Source organism: Drosophila teissieri, chromosome 3R, assembly GCF_016746235.2.
Source record: "Drosophila teissieri strain GT53w chromosome 3R, Prin_Dtei_1.1, whole genome shotgun sequence".
NCBI classification, from domain to species: Eukaryota; Metazoa; Arthropoda; class Insecta; order Diptera; family Drosophilidae; genus Drosophila; species Drosophila teissieri.
The window spans coordinates 26962517-26979880 of NC_053032.1; the positions used below are offsets into that span (position 1 = coordinate 26962517).

At 44.1% G+C, this 17364-nt stretch overlaps 1 long non-coding RNA gene across 2 annotated transcripts; it reads left to right on the forward strand.

Annotated features, from left to right (window-relative positions):
• The first annotated feature begins 9833 nt into the window (after positions 1-9833).
• LOC122619553 lies at positions 9834-17223 on the forward strand. Of its 2 annotated transcripts, XR_006326084.1 has the most exons (5): positions 9834-9945; positions 16372-16514; positions 16579-16596; positions 16652-16807; positions 17072-17223. It is a non-coding gene; the product is annotated as an uncharacterized LOC122619553 (long non-coding RNA). The 2 variants fall into 2 exon arrangements; XR_006326083.1 differs by having other exon boundaries at positions 16372-16596.
• The last annotated feature ends 141 nt before the right edge of the window (positions 17224-17364 follow it).

The following is a 17364-nucleotide window of genomic DNA, read 5'->3' on the forward strand; positions in this document are numbered from 1 at the left end:
TTGTTGCAACTGCAGACGCGTGTTGTAGCACAAGTCGGAGCCCCTATCCCCATATCCTTGCATCCCATCGCCGGACTTTGATTCCCGAGCTTGTTCTAGTTCTTGTTCTTGTCCCTCTTTTATTTACCACATAAATCACAAGCCGGCGGATGGAACGGAAGGACATTTCTATATCTATCTACTTAAGGTTTTCACTGCCCATCTTCGCCGGCACTGAAACAAATTATATTTGAGAACTTTAAAGCATTTTCAGGCTCTAATTGGGAAACATAATATTTAGGTTTACGACCATTCCTATCTTTTCTTACCAAATTCAAAATTCATGTGATGTTTCATTTGTGATTCCTTTCCTGAGTGAGGCGTTTATTCTCTTTCTGCTCAGCTTATCGCCTGTTCTCGACTTCGACCAAGTCTCAGTGTGGCCGAGTGCTTTTGGACTGTTAGTTGCTATTTTTACGATTGCCCATTGTCTGGCCGAAGCTCTAAGGTCCTTCCGGCTCCTCCTCGTCGACCTCATATCTGTGTTCCTCTCTGCTGCTTTTCGGGATGCGATAGGACACGTATCCGCTTTTGGCGATTTCTTGGCAATTGCAGTTGTTGTAACTGAGCAATGCTCGTGCGTGGGTGGTAGTTGGCTGCTTTTTGTTGGGTAATTGATGATTTACAACTTATTTACGCTCGGATTGTGCAATAATTGAAAATTGCTCTAAATTCATTTGGGCATTCTTGGGCCCTTGTCCTCCCTGTTTTGCCAATGGCAACGCAAACGCCAATTGGCTTATGAAGAAATGGGGAAACCTATCGCATCAGTCGTAGTAAAATAAAAAGCTGTTAAATCAAATTATATAGTTATATAAATTAGTATAGTTCACACTTCTCTGGCATATTGACTTACTTATTTATTTAAAGCCCCATAGCTATGCAAATTTATTCAGACACTTTAAATTTAATGTGTAACATGGCTTTTCGCTGCGTATCCCGTCTTAGAGACTCACATATCCCTTTAGCAAGGTATAATTAATCTAGTTGCCGCATATTAAGCTGCCTAAAACACATGGCTGCCATCGCCCCGATATGCAGCATGGAAAATGGGAAATGCAAAGGGCCAGCGAGCGGATTAAGCCGTTGCAGCACAAAGGAAACTGAAGCTGCAGCTGCAACGGCTGCGGTAAAAACGTTCAACTCTGCGTTGTCTGGCAGGCGGACAAAAGCGAAATGTTGATCCTGGGGCGGACAGAGAGCGGCAGAACGAGATGCTCAGAAGCCGGTGCCCCGAATCTTGGCATTGAGCCACCGCCACTGAAACACACACACACACCCCGAGATTCAGCGATCTTTAAATTCAATTTGAAGTAATTGAAGCAGCTCAGGCAAATTTCGCAGGGCTGGCGCTTTAACGGCTTTCGACTTGACTGCGGCTGCCAGCAAAATGTGGCTATAATTTGCGGCAACATATGCCCCAGATTGTGGCAGCTGGTAGCTGGCAACTGCTACTCTGCACGCCCAATTGGCTGCAAAAATGGTCGCCCGCACAAGGAATCGTAAATTAATTGCAGCCTCAAAGTTTCTTTGTTGCACTTTAAGCTGCACTACGGCCGTCCTCCAATTATGTCATTAGACAAAGTCCAGATGGGCAGCCATAAATTGCCACCGGCGCAACCATAAACAACAGTCAGGTACGACAAATGTTGGCCCGACACGAAAATGTTGACAAATTTTTCCTTCAAAGCCCAATGCCCCATTGCCGTCCCATGCGGCGTATACGCAACGTTGACAAACTCAGCTGCAATTCGTCGCCAAGGGAAGCCTCATAAATCCTCCCAAACCACCCAACTTCACTCCTCTTTCGTGTTGGCCCCTCCAACCAACCCACCAACCAACCAACCTACCTACCCGATCCGTATCTCAATCAATTAATTTAGCCGATACGGATGAACCCTGCAATATTTAACTACCACCGCAGTGGGCCTACAATCTGAGCCAGACACTAACAGGTGTTCTAACTAATGGAAAGTATAAAATCCTGGTTTTATTAATTTGAAAATTTACGAAGTTTTATGAAATATTCGTTGGCCATATGAAAGTGCGCTGTGTAAACGGTTTATGTGCGAAATAGATATTTAAATTTCTGCCTAAACTCTAATGCAAAAATGGTTTTGCATACATAAAATATGATAACATGATTTTACAATTATCCGACTGAAATTCTCGTTGAAAGTAATACGTTTTAGGCTACGTCGAAATATAGCAGCCTGCATATATTTTCTTCTCTTTAATTTATTTATAAATAATACTTTATAAAGAAGGCAGCACAATAGACAAATCATTTTAGGTGAACCTCGAGGAAAGCATAAGAATGAAAATTTCATATTTCCAGCTTATGTGCAAACTTTCCACCACTTTAAAGCCGACTGTGAACTAAACTTTTGCGTGGGGGAAATAGTTTTTAATGCCCGTTCCTTCCCGGTCAATTCTTGTGTCGCCATGGGGCGAAACACACTCCAGGACTCTTCAGGACACTCCTCGTGCGGTCAAAAATAATGCTCGCGGCTCATGTGGCGCGGAGCGAAATGGCTGTGGTGAAAACAGCGGCACTAACAGATGCATTAGCTGCAGCACGGCCAAAGCCAGAACGGGCCAGAACGGGCCAGAACGGGCCAGAATGCCATCGGATAGGGACCGAAACGCGGCACATGGCTATTAGATTACGATGCGGCCATTGAGCAGGCAGCTGTTGCCGGCGACGTCGAGCGATGGCAACTTTCGAGGCTGGGCCGCTTCCAAAACTCCACGCACGATTGATCCAACGAATCGGAATCAGAATCGGAATCGGAATCGGGATCGGAGTTCGAAGAGGAATACGGATGCCATTCGCATAGCTGCTCATGATATGTGAGTTAGTGGCCCCAATCATTTCGACCCCGTCTCACTTGGTATTTCCGCTCTGGTGATTATAGTTGCGCTCCATTTTGAATGCAATAAAGTCGCGCACCGAAATTAACCCAGTTTCTGGATGACTTCGCCTGGGCATCGCCATCTGCCATCTACCGACTGCCATCTACCGTCTGCCATCTGCAGCGGGCACTCGCATCAATCTGTTCGCGCTGTCCTTTCAGTTGAGTTCATTTCAGAAACAGTGCCTCATGGCGTATACACGATATTCATAGTGAACTCAAACGTTCAACTGATTGTAAGTGGGTTTTGGGGCGCCACTAACTGCTGATTCCACTCAACATCAAATGAAACGGAATCGTTTGCCATGCTGCACGTAATTAAATGTTGCACTTCCGTTCGCGGCGGAAGTGGAGGCGGCGATTTACGGCTTAAACAGCGGCTAAGTGCAGCAATCATTGTCGGCCAGCAACAGGAACTGAACGGATCCGAAAAAAAACTAAAAAAAAAAGAATAAAAGTCGCCAAACCGGGTGAAAACACAGCAAATTAAAATTGTCGCACACTTGGCCAAACATTTGTCCAGCTCTTATCAATTGCTCGAGTCGGCGTCGCAGTCGTCGCAATTTGTAACTAACGAGTTCGAGTCGATTTTACAGCCACTTGATAGACTGCTCCACCATCTACAGTCAAGCCTCTGCAAAAGAACAGGAATAACACTAATAATGCAGTATTTACTATTGTATTGGTAAATCCAAGCACAAGCTTCCATTCAACTTTTTACTACAAATTGTATTAGTTAAGCTCGACTGATAAATGAAGTTCAAAAACGCGTACTTATAATTCGATTTATTTTTATTTGTACAGCAAATTATTGCTAACCAATTTTAGCCAATTAGTTGTTGTTGTTAAATCGTTTTCCAAAATGTATTTATCAATTTAAATGTACACTTTTTTTCATTCCCTAAGTGCAAACAATGAGCAATGACTAAATCCAGAAACATTTTTATTCGAAACTATAAAATACATTTATTTATGCAAAAAGAATAATTAAAATTTCGCAATTCTCATTAGTTATTCTTAGCGCCCTGATGTTTTTTGTCAAACGCAAATTATAAATGTAATTAAGTCTTATTGTTTGCAAATATTTTTTGCTCCCCCCGGCCATGGTTCAAACGGATAATCAGCACATGACAGGTGCAGTAAAAAAAAGGCAAATATATAGTACTAAGAGGATCATACATTTCGCTGTCCAACCTGAGCAGGTATGACTATTGAATGCCGTTAGTCACTGCCCTTCCACTGAGTACTTAAAACGGAAACGGAAGTGGCAGTGGAACGGCGAGTGAGCGAGCTGCCATTGTCAAGCTCAGAGGAAAACTCGGACTCGGCCTGGTCGAGTTTCATGTGCCATGTGCCATTTACCATCTACCAGCTACCATCTACCATTTTCCATTTCTGCTGTTTTGGCTTCTGATTCTTTCCTATTCTCTCTCTTTTTTAAGCCATCGCCTAAATACTTGGACTAGAGCGTGTTAAAGTACATTTGATTTGATTTGATTTGTTGTCGACGTCATGGCTATCGTTAATGGACATTTGGCCAGACCGAGGCGACACTAATCGCTCACTTACCCAGATCCAACCCCATCCACCCCATTCACCCCGCCGGCCACTCATGTATCTGTCTGTCAACACAGAGACGTCCCGCAGGAGGGGAGGGGTTTTAAAGGGGGGGAGCAGAACTGGTCGAGTGCCATGGAATTTTTAATGCAATTTGTCTGATTTGTTGTTGACGTTGCTGTTGCCTTGTTGGCTTGTCGTGATTTGTTGCTGATTTTGTCAGTCATTTAGTCATTATAGAGTTTTTCTACACCCCGTCCAATGGGCTGGGCAACGGTGGTTTACATTGGCAGCCATCACTAATTGTCATTCAAAATTAAGTGGATTTCTCGTTTTAATTGAAATCGTTTGCTCCCCAGGGGTTGCCCGACCATCCACAGACATCGTCTGCCCATAGTCCTTAAAGCCAAATCAGGCTTATTCAAGGGTGTCGCATTTAGCAACGATGTCAGTTGCATTAAAGCCACCTTATGCATTTCGACCAGGACAACAATCAACTGCATGGAAATTATTTCCGTACAGATTGACCAGCTCCAACCATAACCACCTGCCACTCGAAACCCGCAGAAATTTCCTTTTGACAGAGAAAAGCCAATAAGGAGTTTGACTTTAAAGGTCTGAAATGGAAATACCCTAGCAGTTGAAAATTGTAGATATAGTCTTAGAGAAATGCGGTAACAAAATACAATTGTAAAATCATTGTAATCGGTGGGTAACTACTTTGTATATATATTAAAGTAAAAGTATTTTATTTACCGATGGTCGGAAACTAAGTAAAGAACAATCGAGGTCAGTACCTTTTAAATACTTTACAAGTTTTTATATTTAGCCATATAGCTTTGTAGCTTTAAATCTGAGGATTGATGCTTATGGGTATTAAAACTCACTATGTGAAAGCCAAAATTCCCCAGGCAACTGCAACACCCTGCCGAAAGGGCATAATGACATGACAGCTTGTCCTCAACTGCCCTGCATTGCAGTGCAAGGACCCAAATATACAGTCGTCGGGAGCTCAGGATTCAGGACTCCGGGCTCAGGGCTCATGGCTCTGAGCTCAGAGATGGGGCTTTCGGGCCAGGAGCGGACTTCTTCCGGAGCTCTAATGTGGTTGGGTCGGTGCGTGTGCAGCAGACAATTACATGGACGGCAACAGCACACCTTCCCGGCTCTAACCGACAGCAATCACGGCTGATGAGGCGAGTGGAAAAGCCTGGTAATTTTCTTAAGTCAAGGTATGGCATTATGGCGTGATGAGCCTCATTCAGCCATCAACGCTGTGTGGATTTAAAGCGCAAGCGGAGGCAGAGTAGATAGAGTAATGCTCCATCCGGTGGGCTTCAGGGTTGCCTTCAACTGCACTTTCAGCTGCTTAAATGTCTGTGAAGCAATAAAAACCTCAAAACTTTTTGCCTACTAAACTAAAAACTTGATTGTTGAAGGGCTAGAGAGTTGAGCATGCGGAGAGCGAGCAGGAAATTGTTGACAGGATGTTAGGGGGCGGATGCGATTTAATTTGTATATTCAAGCTATACTGGGATTGTTCTCGAAAACTTTTCGCCCAGCCCAAGGACACTCGGCTGGCGGAAGTGTCTGTGTTGACTTCATTTGTTGCAGTTACAGGAAATTATTTAATTATTCCAACAGCCCGGCTAAAGGACCCAATGGAGAGGCGTCGTCATTCATTCGTCTCACAACTTAATGAAACTACTGTAGCCAGCATAACGTGGCCAAAAACGAAGTTATGACTTCATATCGCTCTACTCTGGCCCGATATGTGGCCAACATGCTGGCTTTTCTTTTCCTTGGCCCAGCATGTGGCGGCCTTAGGAGCATCAACACCTAATGATGGACACCATCAGCACATCGTGGCTGCCATCTGGCAATTATGGCCGGACTCGAGTCACGTCCTTCCCCAAATGATTTCATCGGAAAGATGACTCCCCATCGTGAATGTGAATGTGAGCGGGAGTGTGGATGGTACTTTTGAAATTCTTCTAGGCGGTTAATTTAGCTTTTATGACCTTTTAAAGTTTCCCCGGAGCCACTTGTTGGGCTTCAGTTATTAAAGAATCTTTACAAATGGCCTCCCAAATAAATTAAGCAAACGTAGCGTGCTCGATTCTCCTTGTGTCATTAATCAATTGCTGTCAGCAGGGGGAACTTCTCGAGATGGGCAGATGTCCGCCCCAGGTCCAACTACAATAATAGCCCAAAATGCCCATATAAACGGAACGGATCCCGAATGGGTCGAGGGGGTCTGGGTCTCCCTATCAGGTAAACAGGCCCAGATTGGACGACAAAGGCCGTCTCCTTATCGCAGTCAGCCAGGACATCGTTGTCCTGGCTTCGTCCTTCGTCCTTAGCCAGTGCCAATAAATAAAATGTTGTGTGTGCGCATAGTAAAGGCGAACGAGTATTTGCACAATGTTTTAAATCAATTTATCAGCAGGAGGCCCATAAAAAGGGAAGCCTGGAAATGGGAACTGGGATGTCTGAAGTGTTTGCTGGTTTACAATGCAATTGTAATAATACACAGTGTAAGCACCGATGAGCAAATGACAACAGAAAGCGAAACGATTTCCATCTCCATTTCCATCCACACAGAGAGGAAAATTATAGCCAAATAGTGAGGGTTTATTAAATAAACTATCTTAAGTACTGGGATATGCAGAGGAAAACTAGGAATTGAGGCATTTTTAGTTATGAATTGAGTTTCGGGTTTCTAGTTAAAATGTTAAAGGACAGCTTCCGATCTCTGTATTAGTTGGTATAAAGTACGGATATCCTAATAAATTTTCCAGTGCATTATCCAGAAAGAGTCATTGGCGTTTATTGATACGACTGGCAAAGCCAAACAGTTTTACAGTTATGACCGAACACCCGATTAAATCCTAATATGAATTTTATCGCGATGCCACCTCGGCAGTCAGTTAGTGATGCTGTCATTAAACGCGTTTATTGTGATTATAAGGCAGCAGAGTGCCGAAATGAGTAATGGTTCGCCTGACTGAGATGGCTGTGAAGGCTGAGATGGAATGGAATGGAATGGGCGATTCACCGGCGTTTTTATTAACGCCTGGCAAGTGGAAAATATTCGACGAGTTGATAGAGATTGATTGATGGCTGCCAGTGCTGTGCTCCGGAAAGCGAGTCCTGAAGCCTTGTTGTTTGTCAAGACAAATTGAGTTGTCATAATTTGAATTTCGGCGCCTGGTAAGATTCGGGAAACCTTAATCAGAGCCAGAGCCATAATGCAGTCCCTGTGCGCCAAATTATCGTCGTGTGAGCGAGGCTAGAGCACCATAAATTCACATCCACAAATTACGACTGCTGCCAACGGCTGTGGCTGCAGTTAAGCGATTGTTCCATATGCCACGCCCCCCACCACACCCATTGCCGCCCCCAACAGCAAACACATTAAGTGCGTAAACCGTTCAGGGGCTAAATTAAATACTGCTGCACAAACACAAAGCAATGAAATGTAATTTAAACGCAAAAAATACATCGCACTTGTGCGCAGGAAATTAAGTATGTGGTGTCGCCACCTGGCGGGGCCATCTCGCAAACAATGTGCAATCACAACGCAAAGCGGGGCAAAACGCGAATTCTTCAGGCCGAGCGTGACTAGAGAACTCCTGCACTGAATCCATTCGCCTGAATGAGGCCACTGATTGCCAAGTGCTGGTTGATTAACGCAACTATGTTGAATGACTTCTCTGAGCTTGCCACTTGCCCCCTCCCTTCTCACCACACGTGCAGTAATGGCGACCCACTCCATTTTCAGCGCCCACTCTTGTGTGTGTGGTCACAGGGGTGGACCGCACTTGCAGCAGAACTGAAGGTCAAAGGCGCACACAAGTAGTTCTTTGTTGATCTAAGGTTCATAGTTACTAGGCACAAACCTAATTACTCTATAATTAAACAACAAATTTGTATAAACTTAAGTCTCTGAAAGCGTCTAGATCACATCTCACCGAATAAAGGTCCACCCCGGTGAACATGCAAATGCATTATGATGTTTTGGGGGAGCTCGCAGCGTCGGGAAATCAAAGGAAAGGCGAACATCGCCTGGCCAAAAGAAAGCAATGTCAGACATTCGCAATTGTTGCCAACTGTCAGGCCACTTGTCGCTGTCGTTGTCGCTTTGGATGTCCTCTGCTTTTTCCTAGTGCTTCTTTTGGTGTTTTGGAGTTTTGCAGGGAAAAGCAAGCGACTGCAGCCGAAATGGTTTATTGTCTCAGCCCGCAGCTCACCCGCTCCTTTGGCATCGCTTTCTGTCTCAGCTGTCAGCCCACTCACCCCACTCAGCCCTGGAAAAGAGTTAAAGTGTTAAAGCCCTTTTGGCCCGTATCAGCCGCATCCGAATGTTGGTTCTCATATTGTTGCATATTGGCTCCTGCCACTGCTAGGCTCCTTTGGCATTAGGTGACTGTGGGCTGCTATTAGCCCGACCCGAGCTTCCGAACAATCTATGAACTTTTAAGCACCACCCGCAAATGCATTGAATACTTTCATTGGATTTGGGATACCCCGTGTGAGGGCAGGTTGGATGGGTGTTGGCTTTCGGGCTCATCTTGTGACAAAGTGGGAGTTCCAATATCAGATGGTTAAGTTTAATTGATGACTTAGAGCTGTCAAAGAGTATGCTAGATTACTATATTACTCTTTCTGCGGGGTAGAGTCTTTTAAGGGGTACCACTCATTCAGGAATGTTCCAATGTTTTTGTGGCTGGGTAAGCAAAAGCCGCTTTGGCACCCAGACCAACGCACTTTGCTGCTATTAACAGCAACGGAGATCGTCCAACGAATATGGAAATGGACTTAAGCCTGGCAGTTGTCTTAAAGTTGACCCAGACCATACCACACACACACACACACACACACACACTCTAGCACGGCGTTGTTTCTCTGCTCCTGTAAATAAATATATTTAAAATAACTTTTCCCTGTGCTGTGAAGTGCATTTAAGCTTTTGACTCCTGGCCCCGGTGCACTGTTACAAATGCAGAAGTTAGCAAACCACAAGCTCACACACACACACACACACACGTGGAAAATCGTACCTGGAAAAGGAGAGGTTTCTGGCACAAACCTGCACCTGTTTGCATCAAATTACGAGTTGAGTCCAGCTCCGGCTGCAACTCCACAACTCCAGCACCAGATTCCCATACGAGTAGCAACCTCAACTTGCCGGTGCTGAACTCATCTGGCATTTGTCTCTACAAAACTTGCAAGACCACCCCATGCATTTTCCTATTTTCCTTACCCATTCGACACAGCACCCAACGCACTTTGCTTCACATTTTGGAGCGCCTCTGTATATATTAAGTTACCTGTGTTCAAATATAAATATTTAACATTTCAGTGCAAATGGTCGAAATTCCGTTTTAAGCTGCCGTCCTGAAATGACCAGAAGGACACGTTTCATGGACAAGTTTGTTGCAAAATATTGTTTTGAATACATGTCAAATAAACGTTTGTCTGTCACACACAAACGTGTGCATAGTGCACACTGTACAGTGCTCACACAAACGCACAGCTATGGAAAAGGACAAACAGATAATCAAACAAGGCAAATATCTGGCCAAAGTTAAGCAAGCCAAAACTTTGGCATCTCCCAGTTTTCAGTTGCTGTTCCCATTTCTCTGCCAAGTGAGTGCTACCAACTGCAGAAAAATATATCAAAATATATGCGAGCTAAGAGCGTACCGACTTGGTTGACTTCCTTAAAATCCTCAACGTAAAGTGGTCTAAAAGTATGCAACAATATATTTTGAAACGGAAATAATGGGGGATCCCTTTAAAACATTAGTTGAAGCACACTTCCTAACAGCATCAAACTACAATTGATTGCATATCCCTTTTTTAATTATTAAAATGAATACTTCGCCAATGATGAATATACCCGAGCATCCAAATAAAAGGGCCCACAAAGATACCAGACCAAAAGAGTAAGCACAAACAACTTGGCCACGCTCCAAGGTTGTGGGAGTCAAGTGGGTGGCAAAAAGCTTTTGTCGGTCAGCCGCAGGTGATAAAAAGTTGAGAGGGCGGCGGCGAATCCCCCAACTAATGCTCTTTGGTATGGTATGGCATCTGCAAACGTTTACATTATGTTTAACAGCATTTGCGGCTGCAGTTAGCCAAAACAAAAATTCGCAGCAATTCGCCAAATAGTTTCATTCCCGGCGCTTTGTGAACGGGCAACCACTGCCTTTGACCAATCGCCGAAAAATGCTCGGCACCGCAGGAAACCGCAGAATCATAAATATTTTATGCTGCGGCTTCTTTTATTTGATTCAAAGTTCGCCATCTCTGCTAAATGCTTTCGTTTGCCATGAATTGTTTCAGTCGCGCGGCATAAAAAGCGGAAAAGTGCAAAACAAATTATTCAAATTCTATTCTATTCGGCTTTAATTAGAGAGAGTGTTCCGGCCACCGTAATTAGCGCAGTGCAGCAACCGAGCCAGCATTCGTGTCCTAATCCACGCCACAAAGGGGATGATATCCCGCCTTTTTCTACCCACTCTGATACCCTAGGTTTCCTTATTTGAAATAGTCAATATTTTCACTTTTAAAAACAAACTTGAATATAATAGTTCTTCACAGCAATATGTAGTTGGTTAAACATTATGGTATCCTTTGTCTTCATTTATATTTGATTTGAATATGAATGGGTAGCCGAGCAGTCGACTTCCTAAGTAAATTGCCCCTCTTTTAGGGTTTTTTCTTTGAGGTTGCTCATTAAACAAAGAACATTAAGTAATCAGGCTCATTGCACTGGCCAGCGCAGAGATAATCCAAAAAGGATGGCGGAGTAGCATGCAAAGGGGGAATTAGACAGAAGGATAGTTTAGCCTGCAGCTCCGGCGAAGTTTCCAACAGTCACTCCCGCAGTTTGTCATCTTTTGGCTGCAATTTCGCAGCACAATCATCCAGCCATTCGACGTTTAAACATCGATTGACCCATCAGCAAGGTGACCCAGAGAGCAGAACATCCTCGTCTGCGGGGGCGAACGGGCGGGGGTGGGCAATTGTGACAACGCAGGACAACACGGGACCAAGCATCCTTGGGGGACGCATTCATGCCCATTGTGCAGCAGCAGCGGCAGCAGCAGCAGCTGCAACTGCAGCTGCATCGCATCCATTGCCATTGTTGCAGCTGCACAGCTGAGACAGTGGCAACTTTGTCCTTGCCGGCCGAAATGCAGCAATTACCATGCACATGGCGTGTCCTTATGGCCAGTGATGAGCAGGATCTATCAGCTACAACCAGGAAGTCTTGATTGGCATCCAGTTATAATAATATCTATTAGGAAGATGATGCGTCTTGAAGTAGGCAAGGATAATCATTAGATTCCGCGGTTTTTGTATCAATGAGATTCATGTATGATATGTTTTATTTATATATAGTATTTAGCTTTTCTAGGGTTTAAATTAATTTATATATATTTTTTAAGTGATCGTCACTGCTTATGACTGTTGGTTTGCCCCCACGAAGAGTTCAATATGTAAATAGGTGGGCGTGCGTGGTGGGGTCTGTCAACACATCGGCAAACGAAAATGAAACAGTCACCTTGGGAGCCATTGCTGCGGCAACTGTGACATGCACATTTTGTGGGTCACTGCATCGGTGGTTCAGTGGTTCACTGGTGCAGTGGATCGTTGAGCCGGGGAATCAGGGAATCGCAGTATGGGGGAGGCATGTCAACGGGCGGCTCGCAGCTAATGCAGTATTTAAAGAGCTCAACTTGAACTCGAATGCTAAAATCCACTTTGGCACACATGCACCGAATGGCGGTGGCAGGAAATCATTCCTAAAATGTTTAGTACTCGGAAATTTTGCAAGAGTGCGTGGAAATGCACAAAAATCGAGATGCCACACACTCACTCATATTCACGGTCAGAAACAGGCACACACACACACATGGAACATGTTCCACCAACAACTCGCATTAATTAAGCAGAGATGCCACTCAGATGTTGTTGTTGCTGGAGTTGCTGTTGCAATTCCTGTTGCTGCTGGCACTGCGTGTTGCAGCAACATGCAACACAGCCATCACTGCGGTATCCACTCCACATGCCGACTTAATTAAAGAAAACTTAATTAAATGATAACACAGCAGCAGCCAAATAAGTTATGCCAACTATTTTCACTCCTCGGGTGGCTCTGTTCACGTCTATCACACAGTCTGCCGATCACATTGTGTTGCAACAACACGGCCAGTGGCCAGTGGCCAGTGGGACAGACATGTCCAAAAATAATTGCGGCCCACCAACAACAGGTGATGGGCTGGAATGGTCCGGCTTGGCATTTGTTCTCCATTATGGCCACAATTATTGCCTGAATGCCGGCGATTACTCGGCCAGCACAATAAAGATGAACCGAAATTGGTGAACTCAATACCCTGAAATACAAAGGATGTGTTCGTATGATAGGCAAGCTATCTTCCATTAGTTTTTAAAATCTTTATTTGCTGTATTAAAGCTAAAACTATTCCAAAAGTTAATTAATAGTAATTAATGGCATCTTTATCTTGTTTTAAACAATTTGTAAATTACTTCCTTTCCAGGCTGATTTCCATTATCCCAATGGAGCTTGTCAATTCACATTAACACAAGATAATAACATATTTACCATGATCTTTATCGTTTGAGCTAAATGCTCTGCAGTCGTATGTCTGTCCATTTCATATGCGATGCAGGTTGGGAAATCTGAAAGGGGCTGGCAATCGCTTCCAATTGCCAAAGCCCCAAACAATCCTTTCCACTCCAATCCTTTCGATGCCACAACTCACACACATACACACACACACACCGCCCTCACATCCGCCCATCCGGCAGAACAAAGAAAACAGATATATTAGCGACCAAATGCATACATGCACTGGAGTATCTGGGAGAACGAGTGGGCCAGGCGCTGTGAATGGCAGCACTTTTAGACGACTATGCCGAAATGGCTCTATAAGTGTTTATGCAACTGTCCTCGATGCCAGTGGGTGCCGGCCTACTGCCACCCAGCCACCCAGCCACCGCCCACTCCAATGCTGGCCAAGAAAACAGTGACACTTTTCTGCCTGTTACGCCTGTTGTTAAAATTGTTTGCATTCGCACACCTACAGTTTGGGCTAAAATTATAGGTACGCGCACATGTGCCTCACAGTTTTAATTATTCAGTTTGACAACAGTTGAGAATAGACTTCAACATCTATTGCATGATTCCTTGCTTTTAATCGATTTCCAGCCCAAACTAGAATCGATTGCAGTTCTTTAATGGGATCCTTCTGTACTCACCTCTCTTCTTAAATTCTAACATTACAGATACATTTCATGTTGAAGAACTAGTATTTTGAACGCGACTGTGCGGGACCCACAGTGACTCGCATGCAGCACAGCATCTGCATGCATTATGCCATTGTCTCTGTCAATATTGTTGTTTCGTGGCACTGTCCTCAATTCTACGTCTATGTTTGCGTGTGTGGGTGAGCGTGTGCGTGTGCATGTGCGCTTGTGTTTGAGTGTAGCACGAGTGTGTGCATTCAAGTAAGCCCCCAAAAACATTTGTTGCAGACTTTCAGGTTCCAGGCGCCATTGCTCGTCCTGCTGCTTGCTGGTAATTTGTGGGCCGTTTTAAAGTGCTCATCTCTGCATTTAAATGATGCAGCGATACGGTTACATTTACATAATGCTATCATTATCCAATTTCTACCAACTTTTACGTTCTGTCAAAGATGCTTTCCATATCTGATTATTCAGATATTAATTCAGATCCTAGAACCCAGCAAGGCCGCGTTATTGGCACTTACGTTCTGCCAGCGACACAGGACTTCATGTCGACAGCAACCAACATCCGTTTCCGGCGGAATTGTGCTCGGATGCTCGGATGCTCGGCGAGCAACTGGCTTCCATCGTTATCCTGACTTTTGCTCGCTCTCTGGTCGCATCCATTGTTATTTATGTGCTGTGACACTAATGCCAATGGCGGCAATAATCCCAAACGGAATTTTAGTACCATCAATAATCTTTAGCGGAGGGGAACAACTTGTTTTCCACGAAGTGATCATGCAAATTTAATCAAACATCTGCAGCCATTAAGCGGCAATGAAATGGCCACCAAAATTCTTTCGAGCTTCACTTTTATTCATAGTCAACACACAGTTTAAACTTTAAAGCTTAAACTTGGTCGTGTGTATTTGAAAGCTGGATGGCATTTCAATATTTTCTGTTGCCATACTTTTTTCTTATTTTTTTTTGGTATATAAAGCTATGTGTTTGTATATGTCTGTGCAGTCGTTTTGTGCAGTTGGTTCAGTTTGGCTTGTAAATTGCAAATGACGATTTGCACTCACCCACTCGTTCTGGCTTTTTCGCTTTCAGTATCGCATTCTGCAACTGTTTTTTATGGCATGTGGAAATTAGAAAATCATTTTGTTTGGCTTTGGCCGAAGGCAGCATGTAGTTTTTGTGCTGCATTTGTTGCTGAACTTTCCATAAATAGTTGCAAAATCATCATCACGCACACAGTGCGACGCACAAACTCACACCAGTACAGATGTCAAATTAAACTTCCTGTCTGTCTGTCTGTGTGTCTGTCTGTCGCCCGGCCGAATGGAAAAGTTTACACAAATGTGTACACAATTCGCATTTATTTTATTGCATAAATTTGTCGCTCACCTCCCCCATCCCCCCCCTGTCACTTGCCCCCAACACTCGCCGCAACATAACTTTGGTCCTGCCCAGGACCCTCCATTAAATCGCAAGCAAACATTTCTTTCTGCTCTACTAGTCCAAGTGAATGTGGTACAAATTGATTTTTGATAAGGCAAAACCAAGGAACACAGGCGCCCCGTCCAAGCAGCTCGCAGATGAGTGGGGGGCATCAGATTAAATCCCAATAAACAGCGAAACAAAGCCAGAAAACAAGGCCAAAGTAAGTTCGAGGCGGAAAGCCCGGCGAAGATATATGACAGCCACAAAAATATTATATATATTTTGCTGGCAAAGTTTTATAAGCAACATGGCGCTATCGCGCCGAAAAAGCGGTGGCAACCTCATAATGAAAATGCGTTTTCATAGACAACTTTTCGCTGGCGGCGAACGTTGATTGATTTTGCGTTTTGGCCCGGCTGACAGACAGCTGTCAGTTGTGGCAGAGTGCGGCGTTTTCAGCGGATGGCTCAGCTATCACTTATGTATGGCGGTCTCTTTATGGGTCGACGATTACTTAATTAATGGCGAACACGCTGGTATGGACTGGGCAGTACTCATTTGCCAGGATCTACACAATATTTCAATTAAAGCCATAAATTACTAGCAACCTTTTGCAGTAGTAGTCGGTTCCAAGAAGTATCACTTTCGATTATGTAAATATTGTTCGGAAAATTTCCATTTTTACCAGGTTACTCACTCGCACAGGTGTAAGCCTGAAACGCAGATTGCCAAGCTAAGGTGAGCAGAAACAAATCGGAAACACTGTTTGTAGGGAAAAGTTTTTAATGAGTTGCGACAGGGCGATGCCAGCGGTAGTATATATGTATATAGAGGCGCCGCGGGCGGACAGGAGCGTGCTGCTCGCTGGCTGCTGATTTTTTCCAATAATTTAACTCACGTTGCGTATACGCCGCGTAAACGTCGCCCGAAAACGCAACCGCACATGCCACTTGCTGCACAATCCAATCAAAAGTTTACAATTTACGCTCGAAATGCTGCGCCTGGAACGCGGCACACATTGATAGGCGTCGGCAACCACCCACCCACATTACCACCCAACCACCCTCCTGCCCCCCCGCCCACTTCATCTACTTTGCCATCTGAGTGTGCAGGGCGTAAAAAATGTATTCATCGCTTTAAATATGTGAAGGACCAAGTTTCGCCGGCAGGCCTACACCGCACATCCTACTAGACTGTTAAAGTGGACCTGTTTGTAATGCAACAAAAAATATTGGTCATCAAATAATACAATTAGGCAAAAACAATGAAAAATTTAAGAATGGATTTAGAAAGGTAAAGGACTAGAGTTATTTTGTAAATTTCTTTCATAAAAAAAAATAAAATCATGCCTTTCAAGAAAGTCCTAAATACATGTGTAAGTTTTGAAGAATTTTAAAAATGCAAAACATGGTCCATCCTAATATCCGCAGAGCGCGACAAATCCGCTTACCGCCCTCCCACTCAACGCGGAAAAACCAAGCTAAGGACAAAAGCTTCAAGAAAAAGAAATATTTGAAAGAGCCTAGACAGTCGTTTACACGGCTTATTCGTCTTCATTTCAACATCAACGATGATTATGATTTAAGGTAAGTGGCCATGGCCCCTAAAAATACATGCATGAGTATTTATAAGCCCTCAAGTCCGTACACATGTTTTCACACTCAATTACAATTTACTTTTCTCGCATCGTTTGAGGGAAGTTTTATTGTGCAAATGCCACCCGAACTGCAAGTCAAAGGTAGCACCAACGCACTTTCACCTCTGACCTGGCTGCCAGTGATTGTGGGCAGTCCTTTGAGCGGCGGCCAAAGGTTATCCAGCCCAGAATTAATTACTTACTTTCCTCGCAGGTCATCCACAAAGGCGTCCAGTAATGCCGGTTGCAATGCAATGACAGAGGGGTTGATGAGTGCAATCGCAACGTAATTAGCGTCTTGGGAGACATACGGCATTATAGCAGTGAGTTGCTCGACGAACTTTGAACCGAACTTTAAATCATCGAAATCAGGCAAGTATTCGGAAGCCAAGGAAAATACATTCCCACTGTACACTTTGCACCAAATGCTATTACAGTGAAATAGTAATACAAATAAATTGCATAGCTTTAGAGCCGCAATGACTTACTATCAGCAATGAAATTCAA